The sequence below is a fragment of the Notechis scutatus genome, chromosome 4 (genome assembly GCF_049901735.1).
Source record: "Notechis scutatus isolate UNSWTSFEM ecotype Mainland chromosome 4, rNotScu1.2, whole genome shotgun sequence".
In the NCBI taxonomy this organism is placed as follows: Eukaryota; Metazoa; Chordata; class Lepidosauria; order Squamata; family Elapidae; genus Notechis; species Notechis scutatus.
Window position 1 is genome coordinate 150,711,831 of NC_142012.1, and position 18,510 is coordinate 150,730,340.

Sequence of the window (18,510 nt, forward strand, 5' to 3'; positions counted from 1 at the left end):
CTGAAGAAGCTTCTTGGATGAGAAGTGATACGTCTTCAAAACAAAATTAAAACAAAAACAAAAAAAACCAAGAAAGTCCAATTGCCTCCTAAAAAAGTACCGTCGGAACCGTCCAACATTGAGCCAGGCGAGAGTCGTAGCGACCGGCCCGGCAACTTCTTTCTCTAGCCCTCCGCTGAGTCCGACCGACCATCCCCATCTAAGCGGTGGGCGGACGCTCGAAAATCCCGAAGCTTCTGATTGGTTCTGCGGGAGCTTAAGTTGATTTGGAGGGCTCTGGCGGCGGTAGCGGGAAGGTGGCGCTTGTCGGGAGCCTATTGCTCCAGTTAAGTCTCCGCCGGGTGGGCGATAGAAAGCCGGCGAAAACTGCCGCGAGCGGTTGCGTTCTCCAGCCGCTGCTCCGTTGGGCAGCGCTCAGTGAGCCTTGCGGTCAAAGCGCTGGGATGTGCGGCGGTTCTCCGGTGTGGCTTCCCGCGACGCCTGCCTGCCTGCCTGGCATTGTCACCTGAAGTTTCAGCTTCCACGGGGGTGGCGAGCCCAGCGCGTACCTTTGGTAGCCTTGGGGCTACCGGGGAGTCGGTGCAACTTCGGCGCGACTGGTAAGTGGGTGGGTGGGTGGCGGGGGAAAAGGCGGCCGCTTCTGCGAGGAATCTTTTAACTTCAGCTCTTTGGAAATCTTGCAAAAATGTGCGTCTGGCGTTCCGGTTCTCATTCCATTCATGGATCTCTCTCTCTCTCTCTCTCTCTTTCTCTCTCTCTCTCTGTGTGTGTGTGTATCGGTGTGAGAACTCTCACACATCTAGAGTTTTTTTTTTTTTGGGGGGGGGGCACGGGAATTGTAATCCGGCTATTAGGGAGGCCACCTGGTTAGAAAAGCAGGACTAGCCAATATTACTTGTATCCACGCAAACATCTGGGCGGGGATCCCGTAGGTTAAAGAATTTCGCCTGGCGGTACCCAGATAGGGAGCCTTCTCTTCCGTGTCCCCTTCCCTTTGGAATCGTTTATGCTAGAGATGAGTTAGATCCCCACTTTTCTGATGTGATGAATGGCATTATTAGAAGAAGTCTCCTTGTTGGGACACTGGGTGACTGGGACTAGTCACTATTAGATGTATTCATGCAATATGTTTCATTTGGTTGAGTAAAGATCATGCAAGTATATACAAATGCCATGCTAAGCTGGCTTTGAGCTGCGGTTTAATGTGCTTAACTTTGGTAAATGGCAATTTGGAATTCAGCAGATAATCCCTGTAAATATTTTGTATGAATGCAGGCACAAAGTCTTTAGGCTATTTTAAAGTTCCTCTTAATTGCAGATGTTGGGATTGAACATGGAGCCAACTCCAGCCTGATTCTAAATGCAAATACTTTTATTGATTGCATTGACACTGAAAACCTTGGACAAGATACAACTTTTGCTGTGCATTTGCGTGGCTGCAGTGTATACTTTTTCCTATGTTCTACATATGATGACAAAATGCTAGATCACATCACAATAAAATGCATTGTACATGCATTCTTTTCTTTTCTTTTCTTTCTTTTTTTTTTTTTTGAGATGGGGACAGTACCCATCAGGAGATGTTTTATTCCAGTAGCTCCTTCATATACAAAGTTTTCCTCAGGCTTCACATTTAGGCAATTTTGCTGGGAGTTAATTCTGAACTCAGTGGAGCTTAGTTCTGAATAAATATGGTATAGATAGAATCCCACTGTTGGTCTCTGTGGAATTATGAGTACTTTATTTCCATATGCTTATTGCAGTATCAATACTTGTATTCTTTGCTGAAGTCAGAAAGACATGGGGGGGGGGAGAAAGTGTTGAAATCTCAGCAAATGTATAACATATTGCAGTGCTTATATTTTATTAACAATATAATAGGGTTTTTCTCCACTTCTCTAGTTGATTTATAGTATTGGAGAGGAACTCTTCAAAAGCAGAGGCTTCTGAATACTAAATTCTTCAGGCAAAGCACCTACCCACACTTCCATGGTTTAATAATCTGAGAGATATATCTTTATTATGATTCTTACATTTGTAGAACCACAGATTGTTTTTAGATATGTTCTGTTCTACAACCCAGTAACCCCTTCCTTATCTTCCTTATCTTATGGAGAAATTCTCTGTGATTTGTTGTTGCTATAGACTAGTATTATGTCTTTCAATCATAATATTCAAGCCTGCTTCAAACCACATTTTGTGAATCCTGATTGTTATCATGTTATCCTGATTGTCCAGGAGCAATCCATAGTAGGTTCCTACCTTGTAACTTGAAGGTCTTTCTGTCTGCACTGAATCAAGGACAAAACAATGGAATTGCCCTTGTCATCATTTCTGATTCCTTTTTAAATGCATAAAAACAATGACCTGAGCGTGCCTCAAGAAAACAAATTGAACTAGGCTCAATTGTGCCACAATAATTAAGAGTCAAAGTCTGAGGTTGTGTAAAACGCTTGCGTGTTATATTCTGTCTGAATACAATTCTGTGGTTTGGACTTTAGCCTATAGTTCAGCCTTATAGCAAAAAGTTTAATTGGATTTATTTTCCCGATAACTGTTTTATATGCTCGTTGCAGCATTCAGATCTGTGAGGATTGTTAAACAGTGATGCTCAGTGGTACAATTTCTGAGGGAGGGAAGAAAAGGTGAAGATACTCTGAAATCTCTTAAAAACAGGTTCATGGGTTCAAACTGCTATGGTCATATGCCATTTGATGAGTCATAAATTGTTTTCAATGTTAATCTATGTCTTTTTAATTATAGTTTGATGAGCATATCATTTGTTTGGTTTCCATATTAACTGAATCCACAACTTTCCTTGGAAAACTGGGGGACAAACACAATTAATGATGTCACTTGGAAGTGTGATGATGGAATGGGTTTTTTTAAAGGTAGAAACAGGAATCTCAAGCTTTAGAAAGGTAAAAGATCCGAATTACACTTGAATCTTTCTGTTCTGTTTGGACCGTTTTAAGGGTGGAAATAAGTACGATCTGTTTCCCAGGGACATCCCATTTCTAACACTTAAAAAAAAACACAATCATTTTACACTGCTGAAAACCAGCCCTTTTGCCATCAGTTTATATAGTATCATCAATTTGGTCTGTAAGTTACTTATGTCTTGTTCAAGCCAAAACCTAACTAACCACCCTTGGAAATAGCCATGTCATAATGAATCATTGCAATTTATCAGCAGTTAGTCGATTTTTCCATCTGAGGATCATCTCATTCTGAGTTAGCAAAACTTGATACATTCCCTTGGGGATTTTGGTACTTATCTCACTTTTTAAATGTCAAAATTAAAAGATAAAAATCTTGTGGGTTACCATCACACAGCTTATCTTGTGGTGACTTCATGGACAAATATCTGTGAATTTGCCTGTTTAACTCAGTTATGTATTTTCAAGGGGCTGTGTGTTACTATTGAATGATCTGTGTGTTGTCTTTAAGATGCTAATTCTTCTTGTGTCCTATCCATCATCAGACATGTTGGCGATTCTATTTTTACAACAGCCACATGAAAAAATGCTGCTGAGTTTTGTCCAGACCAGGCCCTTAGATTTTGAAGCCATGATATTCTTCTTCTGCCTGGACCTCGTTTGCCTTCAAACTTACCTTGGAGGATTAAGTGAATTATGCTGTATTTTTCTGGATGTCAACATACATGTCCAAAGTATTCTAACTTCTGCTTTTTATGTTTTTGATGATTTCCCTTGGCTTTCCCAGGCTAATGACCATATCCAAATGTGAAGTACTTTTCCCTCTTCAAATTCAAATGCTGCTACCCACAATCCATATAGTTGTCTTTGACACAACAAGGAAGTCATTGTAATTCCACTTAAATCCCTAATATTTCCCAGTAAGCATCCATTCAAATACTAACCAGATCTGAGTCTGCTTAGCTGTTGAGGTCAGCTATGATTAGCAAGAGCCACCATCAAATTTAGCATTTCATAAATAATTTCTTTACCAAAGAGGGTGAAGATTGTATATTCAGTCATGGGTTAATGTCTGCTGAATGTGGGCTGCACCAGACTACTGTTGACCATTTATTTATATCTTCAGCCTGAGGCAACTGACAAAGGATTTCTTGGAGTTTGACCTGCTCCCTTTCATTTGACCACAACCCTTATATCAATTATCACATCTAATAGGAAAGAATTGTATAGTTGGATTCAAAACATTATAAATTCATTCATACAAGGGGGAGTGATTCCAGACTCACCATGAGAAATTGCAGTGAGAATACTTCTTCAAATAACAATAATATTCAGCATGTGATATCTGATCAGATCCAGACATTCTTAAATTCAATATATTTTTAGGTCTTGTGGTGCTGGGGGATTTCTGTTGGATGTCATGGAGTTTACAACAAAGGGGGCGGAGTACAAAGCTATATTTTACTTCCAAGCTGTTCAACCTCAAGAGAAAATTGCTGAGCGAGATCATGTTGAGATTTAAAGTGTCATCAGAATGCTGATGACATCCAATTACACCTTTCTTTTTTATTGAATCCAGATGAAGCAGTGGAATTGCTGAATCAATGCCTGGTACAGTAATGGTCTGGGTGAATGCCAGATAAATTGAACCTTAGTCCAGAAAGACAAAGGTGCTATTTCTTGAGGTGAGTAGTATTCACTTCTCTTTAAGCATCAGTATCATAGTTTGGGGGTGTTTCTGGAGATACCTTTGGCATGAGCAGTATATAAATTTAATAAGTAATAATAATTAAAGGTTATGATGCCCTTCATCACGCAAGGTTCTTCCTAGTGTCCCCCTAGCTATGTCTCAACTTGCCCCAAGGTAATCTTGCAGCATAATCCATATTTTGGATTATGTTGCCTGGCCTTAAAAATGATTTAGAAACTTCAGTTAACACAAAACATCACAGCAAACAAATGACTGGAATTTGATATTGCTAGTGCTTTGTGATTAATTAGCTGGAAGGGACCTTGGAGGTCTTCTAATCCAATTCTCTGCTCAGGCACGAGGCCCTACATCATTTCATATAGATGGCTGTCCAGTCTTTTCTTAAAAACCTTCAGTGATGAAGCACTTACAACTTCTGAAGGTAAGCCGTTCTGCTGGTTAATTGTCCTCACTGTCTGGAAGTTTCTCCTTAATTCCACCCATTGCTTCTTGTCCTGCCCTCAGGTGCTTTGGAAAATAGCTTGATCCCCTCTTCTTTGTGACAGCCCCTGAGATATTGGAATACTGCTATCATGTCAATACTTCTACCCTTCAAAAAGACCTTGACTATGTATCAGAATGCTCAAACAAATGACAACTTCAAATCTCAACAAATAAATGCTCTGTCCTACATATTGGCAAAAAATAAATAAATCAGAAAATAAAATACAGGCTGAATAGTCAAGGCCTTGTTGATGATCCAAACTCTGTCAAGGATCTTGGAGTACTTATCTCTAATGACCTAAGCGCTAGAGCCCACTGTAACTATATAGCCAAAAAGGCATTAAGAGTTGTTAACCTAATCTTACATAGCTTTTTCTCTGGCAATATTACACTAATAACTACAGCATACAAAACATTTGCTAGACCAATACTTGAATACAGCTCATCAGTCTGGAACCCACATTACGTATCTGATATAAACACAGTTGAGAAAGTCCAGAAATATTTCACAAGAAGAGTTCTCCACTCCTCTGCTTGTTGCAGAATACCTTATGCCACCAGACTCGAAATTCTAGACCTAGAAAACCTAGAAGTACGCCGCTTTTGGTCCGATCTAAGTATAGTATATAAAATCATACATTGCAATGTCCTGCCTGTCAATGAATACTTCAGCTTCAACACAAGAGCAAACAATAGATACAAACTCAAGGTTAATTGCACCAAACAGGAAATACGACTTCAGCAACAGAATGTCTGGAATACTCTACCTGACTCTGTGTTTTTTTCCCCAAACCCCAAAAACTTTAACCTTAGTCTGTCTACTATTGACCTCACCCCTTTCCTAAGAGGTCTGTAGGGGACGTGCATAAGCGCACCAATGTCCCTGTCCTATTGTTTCTTTTATTTTTCTAATATGTATCCATGTATTCATAACTATGTTTTTACTTATACCTATTGTAAGCAATTGACAAAAATAAATAAATAAATAAATGTCACCCCGAGTCCTTCTATTCTCTATACCATGCAACTCCTGCAACCATTCTTCATATATTTTAATTTCCAGGGCCTTAATAATCTTAGTCGCTCTTCTTTGCACTTTTCCCAAAGTCTTAACATCTTTTTTCTAATGTGGTGACCAAAACTGGATGCAATATTCCAGGTGTGGTCTTACTAAGGATTTATAAAGCGGTATTAATACTTCACATAATTTTGATTCTATGCTTCTATCTGATCTTCACTGTCTGATCTTCACTCTCTCTGAACTTTACTGGCTCCCAGTTCATTTTTCCCAGTCCCAAATCAAGATGCTGTTTTTAAATCCTAAAATATTTCCGTTTTGGGACCCTAGTATCTGAAACAATACCTTTTCCTAAATGTTTTAACACAGTGTATATTCTCTATCAAGTGGCATAGTGGCGAAGATACTTGCCTATCACTCAGAAGGTTGGGAGTTCAATCCTAGGTAGTGGCAGATTTTTATCTCCAAGGGCACAAAGAAAAAACATCTGCTGCGAACTCCTCATGGGTGTCAGGAAGGGCAACCGGCCCCAACTCTACCCAGAATTAAGGGACTACAGGGTCATAAAAAGGAAGTTTTTAGTGTATATTTTCTATGATCTCTTAATGTATGTTTTCTATTAACTTATCTAAAATCCATAGAAATTTTAAATTAAACTTTATTCTAGGCCACTTCAGGAGTTTTGATGAAAAGCATTAATCAAGTATTTCCTGACAGAAATAATTATTCCATTCTGGAAAATCTTGCATAGCTGAATTTTGTATAAGTCAGGATGGGACAATCTTCCCTCCACTATGAGACACAAGTACTGTCAACCCTGAAGTTGGCCCAACTGTGGCCATTTTCTTTTTGTAGTTTTCTATAGGGAGGTTTCTCTTCTCACTGCTTCAGGGCTGACACAGCCTGGAGTGAAGGGGCCAGGGAGTGGGGTGTAGAGATAGCTGGGTTGTTGTAGCCTAAATAAAATTCATTCTCCTGGGAATCAAGGATGTTGGTGCAGGTGTTCAAAGGGTGGAGACTGAGGTCACCTAGCAACTGGGCTCGTATGCTGATTGGACCATGTGACTGGAAACTCGGGGGAGGGGGAAGTGACAAACTTTTACTTTTAATTGGGGGAAAAATCGGTGGCAACTTAGAGCCAGTTTTCCACCAAGAATATGCCAATTTGATATGTCTTAATAAAATGTTCTTTGAGGAAATCGCTTGCCTTGGAGTTCTTATTGAATGGGATGTATTACTTGGAACCTTGACAAGTACAGAACCTGAACGGGGAAATTTTGAGGGTAGATGAGGAAGGAGAAGGAGATGTGCTTTGTAGATGGGTCGACTATCATTTCAACTGAGGATCCTGTTAGGTCTTGTGCTTGCATATATAGGCAGTCCTTGATTTACAGTCATTCATTTAATGACCATTCGAAATTACAACTGGCATGTATTTATGATGGTTGTAGCATCCTGGGATCAAGTGTGACCTTCCCAGCCAGCTTCCGATAAGCAAAGTCGATGGAGGGGGAATTCATTTAATGACTCTGTCATCCACTTAACTGCAGTGATTCACTTAACTGTGACCAAAAAAAGTTGTAAAATTTAGTGTATCCACCTGACTGCCTTGCTTAGCACCATAAATTGTGGTTCCTGTTGTGATCATAAGTTGAGAACTACCTGCAAATGTTTTAACTAAAATAAATAAATGAAATTATGACCAAGCAGTTTTACATTTTGTACTAGTCACTATTGGAGACTATGAATTGCATGCAAAATAATGAACAGATGCACAGCACAGAAGGTATTTGGGGAATCAGATAAATGGTCTTTCTTTTTTCACCTCAAATATAGAAATCCTATAAGTGTCAGCTTTCGAAGCCATATTAGCACCAGAAGCTTCCACGCTGCCAGATTCTTGAGTGTGGGAAAATGGGAGGAGGGAATTTCATGGAGCATATTGTTTAGACATAATAGAATTATTCTTTAAAGTCAAGGTCATGTTATTCCTGCACCTGGCTGAGGAATGGTTGAGGGGATGTCTCAAGTTTGGATGGATGGTGATGGGGCATGTGATGCAATGAAGGGTGCAGCGGGTGGATTTGTAATATTTTTACTTATTGGAGGGAAACCTGGAACTTTCAGATTTGGGATTTCCCAGATGTGCCAGTTTACTACTCTAATAAAAGGAAACTTTGAGAACATATCTGTCTCGGAGTTATTTATTGGAGTCGATGTTTTCTGGAACGCTGACCATAAGATGATGCATTGTTGGTATTTAACACCAGATAAGTTATGTAAGATTGTATAAAGGTAGGTCAGATGAATGTTGGAAGTGTAAAAGTAAAGAAGGGACTTTTTATCATCTATGATGGACATGTGATAAAGCAAAAAAAAAAAAAAAAAGTATCATATTTGAATACAGAAAATTTTGTAAATGAAGATAAAGATGAAACCAGAAATTTGGCAAAAGACCTGAGAGAGAAAATTGTTACTACTATATGTAGACAGCAGAAAGACTATTGTAAGCACAAAAATGAACACTTGATTCCTACCATGGATGAACAGTTGTAGAAGCTGATGGAGTTGGCTGAAATGGCAAAATTGACTATTTTGATTAAAGAAAAGAATATAAACGCTTTTGTTTCCACATGGAGACTGCTTCTGAACTTTGTGCTTGAAGTAGAAAAGAATGAAAACTTTGATTTTGGGTTTTACCAATTAGACTGATAGATCTTTATAGAAAAGGCTAGTTTATGTTATTATGAAAAAGCAAAATGTTGTGATATGATGTTAATGCCTTATTTTACTGCAACAGAGAGAGTCGGACGTCAGTGCTTCTTTTTCTTAATCCTTCCTCACTTTTCTTCCCTCCCTTCTCCCCATTGTTTTCCTATTTTATTTTGTATCTTATTTTATAACTCAATAAAAAATGTGAGAAGAAAGTATAGAAATCCAGCATGCTACTGGAAAGAAAAATAATAATATCTGGTCGCAAGAAGTTTGAATGCAGTAAGATGCAGTAAGATGCAGTCTATAGTGTGTTTATAATATGAATGCTGTAGTATGTCATAATATGAGGAAAGAACAAAAGCGGCTCTAATACGAGAGAGAAGATGATATTAATAGTAACTGATTTCCATGTGGTATATGGGGTTAAAGACAAGGGTGAAAAGATTAGGATAGTGGAATAAAGAACTAAAACACTTTTATAAGTGATTTACTGTGGTTACTGTTGTTAGCAGTTTCATACCAATTATCAAGTGATAATTGCTCTTAGCATACAATTAACACATTTGGAATTCTTTTAGAGATGTTGAAGTCTTTTTTAGGGTCTCACACACATCTAAGTGATAGTCTAACATTGACCAACATTAAAACTTATTCTGATGTGAGTCACCTTCTGCTGCTAAGTACATTAACAGCTGTTTTGCTAGTGTGTGACAAAGACCAAAATAAGTTGCCTGTTAACTGCTTTCTAAGTGCCATTCAAAGTGCTTAGGAAGAGAAATCATACAGATTTTTGTCTCCATTACCTGCAGGATCACCTACATCTGCAATACTCTTCTAGGGTTAATCCCCAAACCCTAACATTGGTTATGGGCCCAGCAGCATAGTCTAACTAACCAGGATATAGCAGAGAGAGTTGGTGTGAGTTGCACATTACTGTAAAAACAAACTGTTTTAATTAGTTTAAAATAGTCAAAATATCTGAAGAGTAATGGCACAAGTAAATTTGTCACAACTGTCCATGATATCCAGGCTGGATGGAACAAACTATGTTTCATGGTCAATGAAATGTAGTTTACTTCTACGCAGAGAAGGTTTGTGGGACATTATAGCAAACCCACCAGATGTGAGTAGCTGGGATCCTGCTAATGATGATGATAAAGAAAAGTTACAAGACTTCTAAACTGAAGCCAGTCAAATGTATAGCAGGCTTTATGCATCATAGGACTGACTCTCTGTGATCAGCAGCTTGTCCACATTCGTGGAGAAGAAAATGCTGCACTTACCTGACTAGTTTTAAAGGGAGAACCTCAGGAAGATTTATGTTATAGGACAGTGTAGGAGCACATATATAAATCTTACGGAAGCTTTTTGAGAAACATCTTCAGAGGAATGGAGATATGTTAGTTCATTTAAACTGTATGAAGAGCATTTTTCAAGATTTGCAAGAAAAGAGCATTATATTTAATGAACTGCAACAAGTCTACATACATAATATCTTCATTAGATCAAAGCTATGATGACTATGTGAACTTCGTTGGAAGTAGTTGCTCTTGAAAAAAAGCCTCTCATTAACCGAGATTACAGGCAGGCTACTAGAAGAAGCCAGAACTGATGTGAGCAAGACGAGCTGATAAGAGAGCAGTCCAATACCTTTTAAGAAAGAAGAGAACATCTTCTAAGTACCAGTTGAAAGAAACCAGCAACCAACTTTGCTTGCAAAGCGAAAAGGTGACACCTGGAAGAAAAGAACGTTTATCTTCGACGCCAACCCCTGAATTTTGAAAGTGTTTGACTTGAGGATGCGCTTTAGAAGAGAAGGATCGTGTTATTTTTTCACAGAAACTAAAGAAAGTAGCCTAGGACGACCTATTTTATAAGGGTAGAATGGAAAAAAGTTGAAGGTTTTAAAACTACCCTCTGGCTGAGCCACTTTCTGCAAAGAAATTATTTGGGTCCAAGAAGTTAAACTACACAAATCTTAGTGAATGGAACTGGTTAACAGTGAAAGAATAGAATAGAATAGATAGAATAGAATAGAATGAATAGAAGAGATAAGACAAAATTTATAAAAATGTCTACAAGTTCTCAACATATATCACTTGCCAATGGCTGGAACCTGAAAGCGAAAGGTCAAGGTTTTGCACGTTGTCCGTACATAAACCAGGATATAAAAATGTTGTATGTACCGCAACTAAAGTTTAATTTGCTTTCAGTAAGGGTATTAGATAAATTAGGTTATGTAATTACTTTTAAAGATAATAATTGCATAATTGAAAAAGATAACAAAAGGGTAACTGCAGCTTTAAATGGAACATTATATGTCTTAGATAATAGTAAGAAAGGGGAGGCTCAAACTGTATTTAATAATATAAAGCCTCATGAAGAATGTATCCATTTATTGCATAGGCGTTTGGGGCATGTAAATTTTAAAATGCTAAAACGTACAGTTGAGTTATCTGAAGGAATAAGGTTAAAATCTTGTGATAAATATTTGCGTTGTAATGTTTGCTGTGAAGATAAGAGCAAAGTATTGCCTGCAAATAGGCTAAATGGTTTCAAAACAAAAGAACCTTTAGAAGTGGTATTTGCAGACATCATAGGTCCAAAGAAACCCAGTATGGGGGTGCTAGATATATACTGAGCATTATGGACCATTATTCTAGATATGGGTTTTGCTATTTAATGAAAAGCAAAACTGAAACATATCAACATTTTTTCAATTGGCTTAGGTTTGCTGAAAGAAAGTCTAAACGGCAACTGATAACCCTGGTGACAGATAATGGCACGGAATTTATTAATAACAAATTCCAGAACAGACTTAAGGTAGCATGGAATAGAGCATAAGAAGTCTGCTCCATACAGGCCAGAACATAACGCTTTTATTGAAAGAAGAGGCCAAACACTATAGGCAATGGTTAGAACAATGTTAAATGATTCTGGGTTACCTGATTCTTTGTGGGGGGAGGCTACAATGTGTGCTAATAACATATTGAACAACGTTGTTAATACAACAACAGGTGAAATACCATTTACCAGGTGGCATGGCAGGAAACCTGATCTAAGTTACCTGCACACATTTGGTGCACCAGCATGGGTGCATATTCCTGCACAACTCAGAAAAAAAGGGCAACATAGAGCTAAAAGATTTTTCTTCGTTGGTTATCAGGCAAACCATAGGGCATATAGATTTTGGGAGAAAGGCACATCTAAAGTGTTATGTAGTGCTAGTGCCCAATTTCTAGAACATGAAGGATGGGAGAAATTAGAACAGGATGCCAATAAAGATGTAATTATTGAATCCTATAGAAATCCCATTAGTTATCCCTGTAACTTTAAAAATAAGGTAAAGAGACAAATACAGGATGAAATAGTGCCCATAAAGGAAGAAACAGATTCAATAGCTGAACAGGATGAGGAAGATGAACAGGTAGTAGTTCAACAAAGTCCTCCTGTAAGCCCTGTAATTCCCAGAAGAACTACACGTATATCTAGACCGCCTGATAGGTACCAGGCTAACACAGTGTGTCAGATTAATCAAGTTCCTAATTCTGTTGAAGAAATTAAAAAGTATCCTACTAAGGAAAAAGAAAAATGGTATGCAGCAATGAATAAGGAACTGAATTCATTAAGAGATATGAAGGTGTATGAAAATGCCAAATTACCTGCAGGAAAGAAATCCATTGGCTGCAAATGGATATTTAAGGTAAAAATAGATAAAGATGGTAATTTAATCCATAAGGCAAGGTTAGTAGCCCAAGGTTTTAGGCAGAATGCCAATGACTACGATGAGGTGTTTGCACCTAGTCTTAAGGCAGCAACCTTGAGGGCAGCTTTAGTGTGGGCAGCTAGTAAAAACTATATAGTTAACCATTTAGATGTGGAAACTGCTTACTTGCACGCCCCATTAAAACATATTATTTATATGAAAAAACCTGTTGGTATTAAAAGTGAAAATAAGGATAATAATGATTGTTGGTTGTTAAAGAAAAGCCTCTATGGTCTAAAACAATCAGGCTATGAATGGAACCAGTATATTGTAAAGGAACTAGACAATATAGGATTTAAAGCTGGTTTAGCCGATCCATGTCTGTTTAAGAGGGAGACAAATGGGAAAGTATCATTATTATTACTATTCACAGATGACATTGCATTGATAACTGAAACTAATGATGAAGCAAATAAAATAATAACATCATTAGGAAAGAGAATAAAGATCAAGCAATTAGGGGAGATAAAGAAGTATCTCGGTTTGAATATAAAGAAAACAAGGAAAGGTTTTAAGATATCTCAGGAAGATAAGATAAGCAAATTGCTAAAAGATTACAAGATGGAGCTTTGTAAGCCAGCTAAGACTCCAATGAGTCAGGAGTTTAGCAACACTGATGTACAAAGCCCTGAGTTTGATAAGGTGATTTATCAATCTTTAATTGGTAGTTTGAGTTATATTAGTAATTGGTCTAGACCAGATATATCGTACTGCGTGAATCAGTTGGCTAGATTCAATTCTGCACCATGTGAAAGACACTGGATTGCAGCAAAGAGGATATTAAGATATCTTAAAAAGACAATGAATTATTCATTGTATTTAGAACCAAAGGGTGATTTAATTCTAAGTGCATATGCAGATGCTAGCTTTGCATCAGAAAAAGACACTAGAAAGTCGACTTCAGGAACAGCCATAATGCTGGGTAATTCATTAATAGGCTGGAAGTCAATAAGACAACAGCATATAAGTTTGTCTACTATGGAGGCAGAATTCTCCTGTTTATCATTGTTATGTACAGAATTAATAATGTATAAACAAATGTTAATTGATATAGGTATAACTGTAGATTATCCTATAATTATACATGAAGATAATCAGGCAGCAATTCAAATGGCCACAAATATTGGAGTAAAAACAAGGAGCAAGCATACAGATCTAAGATACCTAAACGTGAGACAATCTGTAAGAAGTAAGATGATTCAGCTAGAGTACTGTATGTCGGAGGACAATTTAGCTGATAATTTTACTAAAGCCCAAGGTGCCAGTAAGCACCAGGAGAGTTGTGAAAAATATGGGATAAGGTTGTAAAGGTATTATATATTTATTTCACCCAAAAGGGAGTATGTTAGGTATAACATTGATACCAAATATGGTTTGGGTGAATAAATATATAAAACTTAGATATCATGGTTTAAGTGCTTATCACTTTAAGCACAATGCAGCAGGCAATTAGCCGATTAAGGGTGCGGTTAGAAGTTACAATATAAGGAAGCATTAGAAGCTGGAAAGCTTACTGTCTGTAACTGTTACTGTGTGCTGCTGCGACTAACTGAGATTACTGACTGTGAGTGCCTGTGACTGAACTGTTATTGTTTGCTACTGTTTGCTGAATATCCAGCGTTTGTTTCTCTGGAGAGTGAAACCGAGGAGGAGGAAGATATCTTTATCGGCTGATAAAGATATTGCAAGGACTCTTAACTTGGACTATACTAGTGAGTCTTACTGGATGGAAATACTGTGAATGACTTAATGGACTGAATGACAATGCTTAAACTCTAACTGGATTAAAAACTATTTAAACTACAAACAGTGTTTGTGTTCAGTGTGTGTATACTCTGGGGCCCTTCCACTCTCCTTTGGCTTCCTGGCTTGACTACTGCTGCAATACTCTTCTAGGGGTTAATCCCCAAACCCTAACAACTACTATATGTAGACAGCAGCAAGACTATTGTAAGCACAAAAATGAACACTTCTATTCCTACCATGGATGAACAGTTGTAGAAGCTGATGGAGTTGGCTGAAATGGCAAAATTGACTATTTTGATTAAAGAAAAGAATATAAACGCTTTTGTTTCCACATGGAGACTGCTTCTGAACGTTGTGCTTGAAGTAGAAAAGAATGAAAACTTTGATTTTGGGTTTTACCAATTAGACTGATAGATCTTTATAGAAAAGGCTAGTTTATGTTATTATGAAAAAGCAAAATGTTGTGATATGATGTTAATGCCTTATTTTACTGCAACAGAGAGAGTCGGACGTCAGTGCTTCTTTTTCTTAATCCTTCCTCACTTTTCTTCCCTCCCTTCTCCCCATTGTTTTCCTATTTTATTTTGTATCTTATTTTATAACTCAATAAAAAATGTGAGAAGAAAGTATAGAAATCCAGCATGCTACTGGAAAGAAAAATAATAATATCTGGTCGCAAGAAGTTTGAATGCAGTAAGATGCAGTAAGATGCAGTCTATAGTGTGTTTATAATATGAATGCTGTAGTATGTCATAATATGAGGAAAGAACAAAGAGTGGCTCTAATACGAGAGAGAAGATGATATTAATAGTAACTGATTTCCATGTGGTATATGGGGGTTAAAGACAAGGGGGTGAAAAGATTAGGATAGTGGAATAAAGAACTAAAACACTTTTATAAGTGATTTACTGTGGTTACTGTTGTTAGCAGTTTCATACCAATTATCAAGTGATAATTGCTCTTAGCATACAATTAACACATTTGGAATTCTTTTAGAGATGTTGAAGTCTTTTTAGGGTCTCACACACATCTAAGTGATAGTCTAACATTGACCAACATTAAAACTTATTCTGATGTGAGTCACCTTCTGCTGCTAAGTACATTAACAGCTGTTTTGCTAGTGTGTGACAGACCAAAATAAGTTGCCTGTTAACTGCTTTCTAAGTGCCATTCAAAGTGCTTAGGAAGAGAAATCATACAGATTTTTGTCTCCATTACCTGCAGGATCACCTACATCTATCTATCACCTTCTGCTCCCAAATCAGCAGTGCAACACCTTTTGCTGACCCTGCCATGGGTATGTTTAAGACAGACAGCTTTGTCCTTCCTGTGTGGTAGAGCTTCTACTGGGAAACAAATGTCTCCCTTTCCTTAAAAAGACTTATAAAGGATCTGTAAACTGCATTTTACAGTTTTGTACCTTAAAATGAACTTCATCATTATATTAACAGATTAACAGAGTTGGAAGGAACATCTAGGTCATCTAATCTAACCCCCCCTGCCCAAGCAGGAAACCCTACACCATTTCTGACAAATGGCAGTCCAATCTCTTCTTGAAAGCTTCCAGTGATGAAGCTCCCACAATTTCTGAAAGTGAGCTGTTCCATTGGTTGATTCTTTTCACTGTCAGAAAGGTTCTCCTTGTTTCCAGGTTGAATCTCTCCTTGTTCAGTTTCCATCCATTATTCCTTGTCTGGCCTTCAGATACTTTGGAAAATAGCTTGACCCCTTCCTCTCTGTGGCAGCCCCTCAAATACTGGAACACTGCTATCATGTCTCCCCTGGTCCTTCTCTTCACTAGACTAACCATGCCCAGTTCCTGCAACCGTTCATCATATGTTTTAGTCTCTAGTCCCCTAATCATCCTGGTTGCTCTTCTCTGCACTTTTTCTAGAGTCTCAACATCTCTTTTTATAACGTGGTGACCAAAACTGGATGCAGTACTCTAGCAGTACTTACCTGATTATGTTTTTATAAGGTGGCAAGAGACTTTAGGTTTGAACAAAATAGGTATGCTATGATAAAATAAAGTTGAGAGTGAAAATTATAGTTGCCTGTTTCAAGGACAAAAATCTCATGTAAATAGGAGCTTGTTGGAAAGAATCACTATATCTTTGTGCATTGGTAGAGGGAATTTAAGTTGCCCCTCCCCTCTCTGGTTCTGTTGCTTCCTCCCTGCTTCTGCCCTTGTGTTTTTCAAAGGATATGCCTATTGCATTGCATCTTGTTCCATTCCGGTTCAGCTAGTATATTACAAATTTACATTCCTAGGCAATGCAGAGAAGCTGAAGAAGCTTATTGGATGAGAAGTGAAACGTCTTCAAAGAAAAACCAGAAAGTCCAGTTGCCTCTTGAAAAAAAAGCACCTTTGGGACAACCATGACCTGAATGACTGAGAATCTCCACAGATACATAGGCAATACAGGTAGTCCTTGACTTACGATCACAATTGAGACCAGAATTTCTGTTGTTGAGCAAGACAGCTGTTAAGTGAGTCATGTCCAATTTCACTACCTTTTTTTTGCCAGGGTTGTTAAATGAATCACTGCAGTTTCTAAATGAACCAGTGGTCATTAAACAAACCCAGCAATCCATTGACTTTGCTTGTCAGTAGCCAGCTGGGAAAATGGTGATCACATGACCAGGTGATCAAACAACTGTTGTAAATATTGGTTCATTGCCAACTCCCTGAATTTTGATCATGTGACTGTGAGGATGCTGCTATGGTTATAAGTATGAGAAGTGATCGTAAGTTATTTTTTTCAGCGATGTAAACTAAATAAATGTTGTAAGCCTAGGACTATCTGTATCCTATTTTATAAGGGTAGCGGAAAAAAACTGTTGAAGGTTTTAAAAATGGCTAGGTTCCTCCTCTGTGCTGAGCCACTTTTCCTGCATAAGCCATAATTATTTGGGTTCACAAATAATGTTAAACTACACAAATCTTAGTAGAATGTGTGAACTTAGTTAACAGTGAGAATAGAATAGAATAGAATAGAATAGAATAGAATAGAATAGAATAGAAACATTCCTTTCCTGTTATAATAATTGTGAGTAGATTTTTCAACTGTTATGCTGATATTAATTTATATGCCTGTGGTTCTTCATAAAACGGGCTTCTCCATAAATTAGTTGCAATTTACAACTGGTTCATTTACAGTTCAAGCTGACAGTGCTTTGGAGTCCACATGACATATATGCCTGAAATTTTAGTTAAAAAGCTGTATACAAGGCAAAGAGTAAAGCTGAATATTTAAATATTCTTCCTCTCCCTGCCCACTATTTTCAAACCCAAACTAATCCAAGTTTTTTAAGTCTGAAGGATGATGGAAGGAATCTTCTCAGCTGAATCCTCATTCAACAATTTTTCAGAACAAATTTTCCTCTCCAAAGTTCTTTTGCGCCCACTGGGGGAAAATACAATTATGATTATTTTCTTTTTTTTCCTTTTTGGTAAGCGTATCAGAATAAATGAATTCTGTTATCACAAATATCTTAAATTAGGCTGTACTGATGCACAGAGCTGGAGAAATCTCAGCAGAATAGAAAACTGGAATCTGATATTGATGCACAGTTATATTTATTCAGATCTACCATTAATGTGACCCATGGCTTCACTTGTTTCTTTTCTTTTTTTATACTGCTTGATTGGTACAGCTTCAGTGACCATTGTATTCAAATGAAATCTTGATTAAAATTATGTAGAGATAAAAGGCTTATTTGATTCTAAGTTGCTCTGCATCATTTCAACATGCTTACTTTGGTTTACAGAAAGAATTTTGATACAGGATGTAAGACTTTCAGAGTTGGGACCTAAAATTAACATGAAACTCTCTTTTTTACAACCCTGTAGCCCCTATTCAGGGTGGAGTCGGGGGAGATAAAATGGATGGAGATAAAATTAACATTGCTAGCCATTATTTAATCTGGTAATTTCACACATCAGGTTGACACATATTGGCAATATTTTATTTTGGATTAATATTAAACAATAGTAAAAATTGATTTAATGTGGAAGCCATAATGAGGACTAAGAGCCTAATTTGTAATTTTGGTTTTCATTTTCGCCTGAAGCATAAAATCAAGTATATCTGCCAATGATTCTAGAAACCATGATTGAATTTTAGCTTAG

General features: G+C 37.6%; 1 long non-coding RNA gene across 5 annotated transcripts in view; it reads left to right on the forward strand.

Annotated features, from left to right (window-relative positions):
• Window positions 1-312: 312 nt before the first annotated feature.
• Window positions 313-18,510, forward strand: part of LOC148130963 (uncharacterized) — a 268,594-nt gene continuing 250,396 nt past the window's right edge. The window contains exons 1-2 of one of the 5 annotated variants that reach the window (XR_015749516.1): window positions 313-599; window positions 4,519-4,624. This is a non-coding gene — a long non-coding RNA (uncharacterized LOC148130963). Of the gene's footprint in view, window positions 600-2,788; window positions 2,922-4,518; window positions 4,625-18,510 lie in introns of those variants that run through there. The other 4 variants (XR_015749512.1, XR_015749514.1, XR_015749513.1 and 1 more) reach the window with 4 other exon arrangements.